We start from the raw sequence: 12,863 nt of genomic DNA on the forward strand, positions 1-12,863 counted from the left end.
GGGCTGGAGAGATGGCTCAGTGGTTAAGAACATTGGTTGTTCTTGTGGAAGACCAGGGTTCGAATTCCAGCACCCACATGGCAGCTAGTAACTGTCCATAACTCCAGTCCCAGGGGATCTGACAGCCTCTTTTGATCTCCAGGGGGCATTGCACGACACAGGTGCACTTACCTACTTGCAGGCAATATATGCATACACATTAAAAAAAATATGGACAGTTGCTCTGGATGTCCAATGAGGTAACATCCTGATAAAGCCATTTCAAATCAAGACAAAGTTATGCATCTAACCTATTGAATGACCCATCTTAACTAGGCTCAGAGCACCAACACTAGCCTGCACAATTGCACCCAAAGCCTGCTTTATAAAATTCTGTATGCCCCATGGGATTTGTCAAACACTATAGTGTAAGTGGGAAGCAGAGTTACTGTCTGAGTGACCACATTCCTTACTGTTGTAAAACTAAAATATCCAAAATGGGAGACTGTGTATCGAACAAAGACGAAATACCTCAAAATTTTAAGACAACAGAGATTCAAAATGAAGAAGAAATTAATGTCCTGAGCATCTTAAAAATGACCTATTTATTTATTTTTATGTGTATGAAGTGTTTGGTCTGCATGTATGTAAGTGTACCACATGCATGCAATACCAGCAGCAACCAGAAGAGGGTGTCAGATCCCCTGGAGATGGGGTTAAGGACAGTTAGCCACCATGTACTCTTAACCACTGAGTCAACTCTCCAGCTCTCCCTCCCCCACTTTTTATAGCCAACCTGATGGCACGAGAATTGGCCTCAAGTGCAGAATCTCTGTCCTATTGATGACCCACAGTCATGAAGCTTGAATGAGACTTGCTCATTCTCTCTCTCTCTCTCTCTCTCTCTCTCTCTCTCTCTCTCTGTGTCTCTCTTAAGTTTTCAAGTCTAGTAAGACTTGAAATCAGAGTGTAATCAATGTTCCCAATAATACCAGTTTATTATAATACTCATTTTATACCCAAATATGGGCCAAGGCACCTTGGGTATAGATAATATACAGAGGTGGCGTTAATTCACATTTGTTGCCCCAGCCCCAGCCTGACCCTGAGCATCCAAATCCCTCTCCATCTTCATTCCTAAGATTTTCCATTCTGCAGTCCCTATTGCCTCACTGGATTTCTCTAGGAACACCCTATTGAAATACAAGTCTGACTGTTCATTCCAGAAACTTCCCCAAAGACCCATCAATTCTCCAGTGAGGTATCACACAGTGTGCACACTGAGATTTCTTTGAATTCACTTCTCAAAACCCTCCCCTTGATGTTCTTATTCATCTGGCTGATGGATCTCAACTCTTAGCCAATCCTAGACAAGTCCTTGCATTGACAGACATCCCTTCACCAAACCCTCTAGTCCTCAATAAATCCTGACCTGCCTGAGAGCACTGGACACCCTCTGTCAGGTGAGTCTCCCTCACCGCAGAAAACAACCACCTCAGCTTTGTTTTCTCGTTAGGCCGCACTGGAGAATTTTCCTGTTGCCCAGCTTTTGACCTCTTCAGTCGGTCTTTCTGATCCTTGCCTGGATGAATTTGGTTGGTGCTGCCTAGTTTTTGCTGTTCTGTTAACTTTTCTTAATCTGGAACTGATTGCAGGCTCAGTCTCACAACTCTGAATAAACAGCAATATCTCGCAGAAATTCAGTCATTTTGTTTTATGTTGTCTATTAATTTCAACTCATTAAAAACAACTATATCAAAATAATACATAAGCATTGGTATAAGCACAAGACACGTCTTGAACAAGATTTATTATAAACATGGGCCCCTTTCAAACCCCTGCCCTCCCAGCTCCAGGACAGGGCTCTTGAAGCACCTACAACTGTCCATTCTTAGAGCAGTTTCTTCTGGTTTGTTCCCTCAGTGACATACTTAGGTTTCTGTTTCTTGATTTAAATGGACAACAGCTCTGTGTTATTAATTTCAGGATATGAACAGATGAGGGCCTGTAACTTCCTGTCCCCCACCCATCTCCCCTCTCTTCAACCTCTCTCCAGAGATTTATTATCACCTTTTTGTTATTAAATACAGACTTAGTGTTCCATTATTACAAGTGGGAAAATAATATTCTCAGCCTCATTGAGCAGTGTCTGACAATGTTATTCTTTGCTGACCGCTGCCTCTCTTTGCCCGGCTTTCTTTGACTGTCTGGGTGACTCTTCCCACACCCTCCAGTTGCTCTGTACAAAGGCCTTCAATCCAATTTTACACCCGGCCACACCTGTCAGTTAATCTGTCAGTCCCATTTTTCCAGAGACATCCCTTCCCAGAGCTGCCCTTACTGCTGCCCCACCCAATCTCCATGCTCCTGAGCCTCCCACACAGTTGTCAGTAGGCTTTTCCTCTGCTGTTTGTGTCCTGGGGCTCCAACCCTCATCTTTCTCCATTTTTCTCCTTTGTTTTACATCTTCTGATATGTTCTTGTGAAAGGGTCCTTTGGAAGCAGTTTTTTTTTTGACACCTTCTGTACTTAAAAAGTGGTATTTATTATGTTGTTACATGGGATTGATAGTTTGGCTGTGTATAAAATTCAAGGGTCACTGTAATTTTCAGTACACATTGAAAAAAACGACATCACTCTCTTGCCCTTAACATTGCTGAGAAGTCCTGTGTCCTCCCATCTCTACATATGTGGGACCTGGGCTTATGTTGCTGGTGTTAATGCTTTTGGTTTTCTCTGCAGAAGATTTTAGGCTTTTCTCTTAATTCTTGGTGCTCTCTGTTTTCGTGATCTCGGGGTGTGGTGGGTTGACTGTTCGTTCTATCTTGTACTCACTGGACCCTTTCATTCAGAACACCAACATCTTTGGAGTCTGGGAGATTTCCTTGTATTAGTCTATTATTCAATAGATAACCTGAAATAATCCACTTATTTGTTTATCTTTTCTCCACTTTCCTCTTTTCATTGATCTATATGGTTCCATATTTTTCATTACGTGTTTCCATTTCTCGGACATAGTATCTTTTCTTGTCCGGGTACAGTAGACGCTGCAGAGCCCACCAGTGTCCTTAGCTTCACCATTCTAGAATGGCAGGCCAACTTCCAACGCTGCCTAAGGACTGTGATGTCTTAAGACATGGAGGATTCACTACCCCATGGGTTACATTTTCAACTTTGACAATGTGTCATAAAGTGCTGGGTCATCTGACCCAGAGGATCAGTGTGGTGCCTAACCACAGGAAGCAGGAGGTGTGGTCCCTCTTTTTGTGGCTTTCCCTGGACACGGATCAGAATGGACTCTAGAGGCTGGTCTTGGGCTGCTTCAGAGCAGACCTGGTACATCTTCCTCAGCCCACACAACTGACCAGGGCAGATGATAGCTGTTCCCATCCTCACCTCCATCTCATCCATCTTGATGGTGGAAGGACTGATTTCCCTGATTAGCAAAGAGTCCATCCTCTTCTGCCGAAGGGTAGGAAGAATCCCTGGTTAAGGGTGGTGGGAAAGGGAGGTTAGGGAGCAGAAGGCTCTTAACGCAGACTTTCTTCCATGCTACCTGAACTTCCGTCCCCACTCCGTCTCCCAGCACTGCTGCTCAACACAGTTCATTTCTTTCTTTGTCCCCACATTTAAGTCTCAGTTGATCTTAACCAATTTTTTCCCTAGCCTCCAACATTTTCTTGACATGTGTCATTCGCTATCTGTGTCTTGTCTGTTCTTTCGGTCTTGAAGGCTTGTGTCTTTTTGTTTCGATCCCTTAACTGTCACCTTACAAGGGCTTCAGGAATGAGCAGACAGATTTGTGACTAATCTACCATGAACTCCTATTGTGCTGATTTTATAGGCAGAGTCTATTTATGGCCTGCAATATTGGGTTTCTAGATGGGTCAGTGATTAATTTTTTTCTTTAAAATAAATACAGTTTTTCAAATTAAAATGAATCAATTCAATGAAAAAATATTAAATGAATACAATGCTGAGTCTAGCCTAAACCTTGGTGGTACCAAGAAACTGGAGAGGACCTAAGACTTGCTCAATCCACTTCTCAGGTTGCGGCAGATAAAGTGGGATTATCTGTGGATTCTTGGAAATGTATCCCGCTCTCCCTTCCCAGCCCCTCATAGGGGGCTCCATTGCCTCTGCTGCTGAACTACTCCCTGAGGTCATAATCAGAAATGGCCACAGTGGCCCAGGAGTGTGTCTGGGAATATATGACTTAAAATGTTCTCTAAGACAGGCCCTTGGTATGTGTGTTGCGGGTTGGAGGAAGGAGAGATTAAGTCACATGAAGGTGGGTTCTAGACACCTATAACCATCGCCCCCGGTCATCTGGCCCAGAGGATCAATGTGGTACCTAACTTCTGGGAGCAGGGGCATGGCCCCTCCTTCTGTGGCTTTCCCTGGACATGGATCAGAATGGACTCTAGAGGCTGGGGTTGGGTTACTTCAGTGCAGACCTGATACTTCTTCCTCAGCCCACACAGCAGACCAGGGCCGAGGGCAGCTGCTCCCATCCTCACGTCCATCTCAGCCCACTGGTGGTTCTGCTTCCTCTTCTAGCAGATCCCCTAGAGGAGGGGCAGGGCTGCTCCCCTCTTTACTCTGGTTCCTTCTCCTCAAAAACTTCCTCAGGACAGGGAGAGGTTTTCCCTTCCATCCTGTGTAGAGTGGATGTTCACTAGTGGGTAGAGAGCAGGAGAACGGCTGGGGACTGGTCTGTTTGGACTGGGTATGTGGCTTGTGATTAAGGACCATCGATTTGTCTTCGGCTTTAATGACAGGAAATCATTGCTGTAGCTGCTGGCTGCTGGTTGCTGATTGCCTGGGGGTTATTTGTTTATTTAAGAGAACAACGTAAGGGGCAGTGGAGATGTCTGGAGATTGCCTGGTTTGCTCTCTCTTTGCTAACCCGTCCCTCCTGGGCTCCACTGCTCTCAGCACTACTAGGAGGCCGGTTTCCTCAGTCTACCTCTGCTAGGATCAATCAATCAGCTTTGGGCTGGACATCCGGATGGGAGAGGGAAGCACAAGCCAGTGGAGCCAGGAGGAAACCCAGTCCTGGAACCTGTGTTCCTATTTGTTGTTACATAGTTGTCAAAGCTGACAGAGCACCAGCTTGGTGCTGGGGGTGGGCAAGCACAGCTCTGGGGTGAAAAGGGAAGGCTACGAGGGTGGGGCTTTTCTTGTCTATATTGTTACCTGTTTTATATTTTAAGTTTCAGAAAAGGATTTTTTTTTAGATAAAAGTTACTCTAAACAGATTTGAAGTCATGGGTATGACTCAGCCTCCCCCCTGAGCAGAACAGGCCCTTCATCTCCTGGTGCTGTCACGTTGTCCCTCCGGAGCTCAGCTGACTTAGGGAAAGTGCAAAGCACAGGCAATTACATCTTTTCCAAAGAGCCATAGTTATAGTGCGGGTCCCATATAATCTTTCCAAATCTTGTCACTTACTGTCAAAATACAGAGTCTACTTCTCTTGCCGTTGAACCTGGGCAGTGTTTTCGACGGTGCCAATGGATAAACACAATGTGGTGGAAAGAAAGCCTGACTTCTGAGGCACACGCTGGCTTCTTCCTGGCTCATTCGTTCTTTTTCTCTGGGTCCCTGCGTTCCCGAGCAGCCATGCGGCCAGTTACCGTAAGCTACCACACTGCAGAGACAAGCTGGACTCAGAGGTGCCCAGGAGCCTCGGGTTCCCACCCTGCTGGGAGTGGCTTGGAGACCAGGGACCTTTGAGCGGAGATACCTCCAAGTGGGCTCCAGTTCCCTGCTGGGGGCATGGTGATGCATGCTAAGCTGCTCCCACACAGATCTGCCCCTGTGGGAGGTGGACACATCACCACCACTGCTTTAAGCACTGTTCTGGGGCGGTTTGTTATTCAGTGAGGACAGATGACCAGAAACACATGCAGGTACACGGTGATGGGATGCGATTGTCACACATCTTCAGCCCTTGGAACAAAGATCTGGAATCTTCTTTATCCCCCATCTCACTTCTCATACCTAAGTAAGAGAGCTGCCCACTGAGACCAGCCTGGAGCCTTGGATCTGCAGAAGCAATTTTGCTGTATCTTGTTTTGCTTTAAAAGGAGCGTCTTCCTGGCCTCGACCTTTGGGTTTTGGGTAGTATTGGTGTGTTTTCATAGATGACATGGATGCTGGTCAGAAACAAGTTCACTTTACCTGCTGCAAACGATATTTAGTCAATGGAATTAGAGTGGCAGGTACCTACTGAGTGCTGTCTCTGTGGTGCCAGCATGCTGCCTGCCCAGGGACAGAGTACAGAGTGCAGGAGTGCAAACACTACCTTCCAGAGCTTTCCATCTTCCAGATGAGTGGGAGGAGGCCATGGGGGTTCACCTGGGAAAATACTGGAAGACATGAGTGTAAATAAAAATACAAGAAAGGAGGCGTAAGGCTGCGGAAAAGACAAGCTTTCTTTTGCGATTTCAGGGCGTGAAAGGTATTTGCTAGACAGGCTACGTGGGAAAGGGGCTGGCAGAGGAAGTTTGAGGATCCAGGTGTGGATTTGTGTTTAGGATGCATTTGCTACACCCATATCTAGCACCTTGGGTTGGTGAGGGTCAACAACAGGTGACAGGCTGAGAGGAACAATGACTGTAACCCACACTGGCTGCCATGCTATGAGGATGGCTCCAAGCCACCAGCTGAACAGATAATAAAACAACAGTGAGGTTCATTTCACACCCACCAGACCAGGAAAGAAAAAGGTAAAAATGCCAAGTGTACCATGCAGCAGTCAGTCCTGAAAAGGAGCTGGTTTTCTTTTTAAAAAGTCATATTTATTTACCTAGTATGGGGAGGGGCATGCCACAGGTCACGTGTGAGGGTCAGAGGACAACTGTTCTCTTTTTCTACCACAAGGGTCCCAGTGATTGAACCCTGGGCTCAACAGCAAGTGCGCTTACTCTCGTCCAAGCCATCTCTTTAGCTCTGGGGAACTTCCTGTGAACTGTTGGTAACTATAAACTGACATTAGCTGCCAGGAGGGCGGTCAAGTGATGTGATTGAAGGCAAGTACGTGTTCTCTGAGGTCTGTAGTTCAGAACGTGCAGGGTGCTCAAGGCAGCACCATTTCTGAGACAGAGTGACCTGGTTGTCCATCTTGAGAGCAATCTGAACAGAATGTGCCATACGTGTGTGTGTGTGCGTGTGTGCGTGTGTGTGTGTGTGTGCGTGTGCGTGTGTGTGTGTGTGCGTGTGTGTGTGTGTGTGTGTGTGTGTGTGTGTGTATCTGCACATTCTGAATGAATGTATATATATATTGGGTTGGGGGAAATTATCCAGTAGGTTAATTATCCGGTTGGTTGCAGATATGAGAACTGGGAGTCAGATCCACAGAATCCAAATGGAAAGGCTGGACAGGCATAGCAGTTGCCTGTAGTCCCGGGCTGGGTCGGGGGGCGCAGAACAAGTTGGCTCCTTAGACTAATGGAATTGGTGAGCTCTGATTCCAATTCAGAGACCTTGCCTCAATAAAGTGGAAATACATGAATGGAAGAAATTCACAGACTTTGGCATTTGTTAATTTCAGGTTTCTGGGCACGTATGCACCCCTGCACACTTGCACAGATACACACATGGGAATATGCATACACAGATGTATGTCACATACATACACAAAGTAAAACAACAAACATACACAGAAAAAGCAACAGATTGACCAAAATAGCAAAACAAAACAGCAAGAGAAATCAGAGTACCAGGCAGGAAGCAAGTGGTCAGCGGGTGTGTTTTGGATGAATGAGATGGTCATCTGGGTGCAGGTGGCTTAGGAGTATCATTTTTAGGGACCTGCATCACTCACTACAAGCTTCCTGAGGACTTGGGCCCAGCACGGAGATTGTGGCTGTTAGCCACAAACTGTCTCAGACTCTGGATGCTGACCAACCACTTGGGAAAGTTTTCTGGCCAGTCTGGTTAAATGGCTTGGTGCCTCTGGGGGAAGCCACCATTATCTGAAAAATTCAGTCATATGAAAGTACTCCTCCTCTGACAGGGGCAGATAAATGAGGCATTCCTGTAACTGTATGTAAATCGTGCTTCTAAAGTGCTTGGAAAGTTTGGTGTCTTGAGTAGGCTAAATGTCACCCCTACAAGCTTCTTCGCCCTCTTAATTTGCTTGGTAAATCCTGTTTTTTCAGAGGGTGAATTACAGTAAAAGTGGTTTATCTCTTTGGCATTCTGTCGACCAGCCTTGGGGTGTGGGACCAGTGGAATGATAATGGATGCCACTGGTGGTGACCCCAGGCCCCCCAGGAGGCTGCAGGCTTCTGAGTCATCTAAGAAAGTTGAGATGAATCTCTGAAGATTTAACATGAAATAAATGGGGCTCTAACCCAGGACTTTGAAAAGTACCGAGCTGTGTGCGGTGGGGTGCTGCGGATTGGATCAGCTAGCATATCCACCGCCACTCCAACCTGTGACTAAGTGAAGATGAAGGAAGCAGGCTCCCATCTCTTGTCGCCTGCATCGTCTGTCCCAGCACTTGCTTGCTCTGCTACTTTGGGTGAGTTGAAGGTGGGTGTGCGGAATGCCGGCTCTCTTCCTTTGAAACATGGAGGTTATTTGCATGCTGCCTCTGACATCTAGATGGTGACAGCAGTGACAGGTGCAGCTTCTAGGCCTAGATTCAGGAGGGCTGGTGGCTTCCACCCAGCCTGTCACAACACTGACTCCTGGGATCTAACTGCCCAAGGCCTCGTGACGAACCCCCCCCCCCCCGTACCTCTCCCCAGAGAAAGAGAGGGGTCCCAGTCTGGGAGCCATGGCTGCCCACGTGCCCCACAAGGCAGAGTAACTATCTTGGAAGATTGTTTCTGATTCACCGATGCACTGTCTCAAGCCAGGAGCAGAGTAGAAAAAGTAATTAATAACAATAATTGGCTGTTGTTCTCAGCTATGAAGTTTTGATGTGATTTGTTAGGCAACAAAAAGTAACTAAAACAATTCTTGTTTTTGTTTTATTTGGTTTATGTTTGTTTTGAAATTAAAATATTCCTTATATAAATTAATCAATTTATCTATTCATTTACTTTTATGATCTTTCACATGCTGTGTTTGGTGACGTTATTCTCCCTTTACCTCCCAAACGCCCACCCCCACCCTCCCCTCTCCACACAAATCTTTCTCACATACCCATGTCTATTACTTTTGTTTTGTGACCCACTGAGTCAAACCAGGGTCATCTGTGCAACCACAGGTTTGGAAGTAGCTTTTGGAGCAGCCTGGTGAGCTCAGCAGAGGGTACACAATCAAACGCAGTGATTCCCGTGCCAGGTGTGGTGGCACATGCCTTTAATTCCAGCACCCTGGAGGCAGAGGCAGGTAGAGCTCTCGGATATCGAGGCCAGTCTAGTCTTTGTAGCAGCAAGTTCCAGGTCACCTGGGGCTATAGGGAAATCCCATCGAAAGAAAGAAAGAAGAAAAAGAAAGAAAAAGGAAAGGGAAGAACAAAGAACGAAGTACAGTTGATACCCCTCCCAAATCCATCAGTAGCCAATAGCTATGGGCTGGGCCCTGGAGCCCCGTTCCGTGACTGTTGCTGGTGGGGCTGGTCTCCTTCAGGCCTGGTGCAGATAACTACGGCTGATGTGAGTCAACCAACACAGTAGCTCTATGGAGTCTAGCGACTGGCATTTCCCAGCCCTTCACCCAGGCTTCGGGCTCATATATACTTTCTGTCGCCTTTTCCAGTGTTCCCTGGCTGTGTAGGGCTGGGCCCACATCCTTTCCTTACTGTCTGCATCTTGGGCGGCCGTGAATCTCTGCATGATTCAGGCCGCTTTTGTCTATAGGTAAAGCACAGGTATTCAGAAGACAGTTTGCTGCTACGGCAGCTAAGGTAACCAGCAGGTATACACTCCCACATGGGCCTACTACCTCTCCACATCTAGGCTGCTAGCCACGCACCAGACATCGGTGCCCTCCTTCCGGTGGAATGGGCCTTGAATCCAGTCTAGGTGTAGTTGGCTGCCCCCAACAGTCAAGCTGCTTTCACACAGGTGGCCTTATGTTACTCTCTGCGTGGTTTACACTCCCCTTATCCCTCACCCTGGTCTCCCCAGTCTCCCCACCTTCTTCCTGCCTAAACCTTTCTGCCCATAGCATTCCCCGTCTTTACTTTCTTTTTACCTATGTCCTACTATCCCACCTCCCTTAAGGTAGGCCCTCCTCACCCCCCTTATTTTCTGGCTTCCATGGGTACTCTGTTAGACACACCAAACCGAAGAGTCAAAGCTAGGATCATCATGTAGAGAACACAAGGCATTTCTCCTTCTGGCCTTGGGTTACCTCACTCAGAATAATTTTTCCCAGTTCCCATCCATTTCCCTGAAATTTTCATAATTTCATTTTTCTTCACAGCTGAGTAATATTCCCTTGTGTATATGTCCACTGTGCAAGTTTATGTATTTTTGTTTGAGGAATTGAGACCATTAATTTTCAGGGTTATTATTGGGAGATGTGTATTAATTCCTGTCATTTTGTTGATTTTGTGTTTTCCTAGACATTTCTTATGTCTTTTGGTATTCTTTAAAAATAAGGAATGCTGTTTAAAATTAGGGCTGTGTCCTAGTTTGTTCTTCATTGCTGTGGCAAAATACTCTGACCAATACCAATTTGGGGAGGAAAGGGTTTATTCAGCTTACATCTCGTAGGTCACAGTTCATCAGGGAGCCCAAGGTAGGAACTCAGGGCAGGAACCTGGAGGCAGGAGCTGAAGCACAGGCCATGGAGGAACACTGCTTCCTGGCTTGCTCCCCTGGCCGCTGCTCAGCCTGCTTTCTTATACAACACAGGCCCACCTGCCCAGGGATGGCACCACCCACAGTGGGCTGGGCCCGCCCACATCACTCATCAAGAAGATGCCCCTCAGACATGGCCACAGGCCAGTCCAATAGAGGCAATTCCCCGATTGAAGCTCCCTCAACCCAGGTGTGTCAAGTTCACACTAAAGCTATCCAGCACAGGCTGGAAAGATGTTTCAGCAATTAGGGGCACTGGCTGTTCTTGCAGAGGGCCTGAGTTCCGTTCCCAGTACCCCAAATGGAGACTAACAACCATCTGTAACTCCAGTTCCAGGGGATCCGATGCCCTCTTCTGGCCTCCATGGGCATTGTACAATACATGTGCACTTACATACATGCAGGCAAAACACTCATACACATAAAATTTAAAATAAAAATAAAATAAACCAGAATGCTTTACAAATTGAATTTGTGTGTCATCCTTGCAAAGTTCCATATTAATCTTCTCTGTATGGTTCCAATTTCAGTTCACATGGCCCCAAAGTGAACACTAAAATATTTCTGAATTTACTTAAAAATAATGACTTCAGAGGCTAGAGAGATGACTTGATGGTTGAGGCTTCTCTCCCAGATGACCTGTGGTTGTTTCCCAGCACCCACATAGTGACTTATAGCTGCTGTAACTCCAGTTCCAAGGGATCTGATGCCCTCTTCTGGCCTCTGCAGGCACTGTACGCACATAGTGTGCTTATATACATGCAATCAAGCACTCATATACATAAAATAAAAATAAAATATTTAAAATAAGGGGCTGGAGAGATGTCTCAGTGGTTAAGAACACTGGCTGCTCTTGCAGAGGGCCTGGTTTCAGTTCCTAGCACCCACACGGCAACAACTTTCTGAAACTCCAGGTCCAGGGGTTCCAAGGCCCTCTGCTGGCCTCTGTGGGCATTACACTGTATGAGTGCACTTACACACATGCAGGCAATATACTCTCATACACATGAAATAAAAGGACAGTTCGTAGCCACCATGTGGATGCTGGGAATTGAACCCGGGTCCTTTGCAAGAGCTCTTAACCACTGAGCCCCCTATTATTTTTATTTTATGTGTACTTACCTGAATGTAGGTAAGTGCACCCGTGTCATGCAATGCCCATGGAGGACAGAAGAGGCTGTTGGGTTCCCCTGGAACTGGAGTTACAGACAGTCGTTAGCTGCCATGTGGGTTCTGGGATTTGAACCTGGGTCTTCTGCAAGAACAGTCAGGGTTCTTAACCCCTGAGCCATCTTTCCAGCCCCCTGCTGCTCTGTTTCAATTGCACAGTTCAGTGGTGTTAAGTCCCTGCTGTACGGCCATCAACATCATCCAACTTCAGAAGTTTTCATCGCACTAAACTGAAACTTTGTCCCTGTGACAAAGCTTCCATTCTTCCCTTGAGCCCTGGCCCACGTGGCACTGTCTGTGCCTATGAACTTGCTGCTCTGGGTACCTCAGGTGAGGGAAATGCTCCCCATGCTTTAGGCTTCATGTTCTTTTATGACCTCTTACATCACCGTGCTGATTAATTTCATGTGTCCCCCTCGCTGAACCATGAGGTGCTGAATATTAACAAAATATCATTCTGTGTTTTTCTGGGATTTGGGCGATACTAGCATGTAAACGGTGGACTGAGTAAAACAGACTGCCCTCCCTAGTGATGGTGGGCCTCCAGTCAGTTGAAGGCCTGACTAGATTTGAGTGGGGAAATTCTCCTGCCTCATGGTTCTCCCCAGGGCCCCTCCCACGTCCTTCGAGGATCTAGATACATCTTATTAGCTCTGTTTCTCCAGAGACCCCTGACTACTCTACTCACTGAGTTCAATCTCTTGTTAGCATTTGCATTCATAACTCACCTGTGCCACACTGAGACCCAGGTGTTGCCAGGGTAAAAAGAGAAGCTACTGTTTTGGAGGGGTCTGGGAAAAGTCAGGGGATGTGGAGCGAGTTCCAGTTTGCAGTCACTTCGGCAAGACCTCCGCCCCCAGGAATGCCCCCTAAACTTGACTTGCTCTAGCCCTTGTCAGTCTAAAAGGGATCAGGTACACAGAAGAGGCAGAGCAATGGCAAGAGGC

At 46.7% G+C, this 12,863-nt stretch overlaps 1 non-coding gene across 1 annotated transcript; it reads right to left on the reverse strand.

Annotated features, from left to right (window-relative positions):
- Positions 1-11,194: 11,194 nt before the first annotated feature.
- On the reverse strand, positions 11,195-11,300 carry LOC115069504. Its single transcript, XR_003848768.1, has one exon. It is a non-coding gene; the product is annotated as a U6 spliceosomal RNA (small nuclear RNA).
- Positions 11,301-12,863: the final 1,563 nt, after the last annotated feature.

Source organism: Nannospalax galili, unplaced genomic scaffold, assembly GCF_000622305.1.
Source record: "Nannospalax galili isolate Female #2095 unplaced genomic scaffold, S.galili_v1.0 scaffold1093, whole genome shotgun sequence".
Taxonomy (NCBI): domain Eukaryota; kingdom Metazoa; phylum Chordata; class Mammalia; order Rodentia; family Spalacidae; genus Nannospalax; species Nannospalax galili.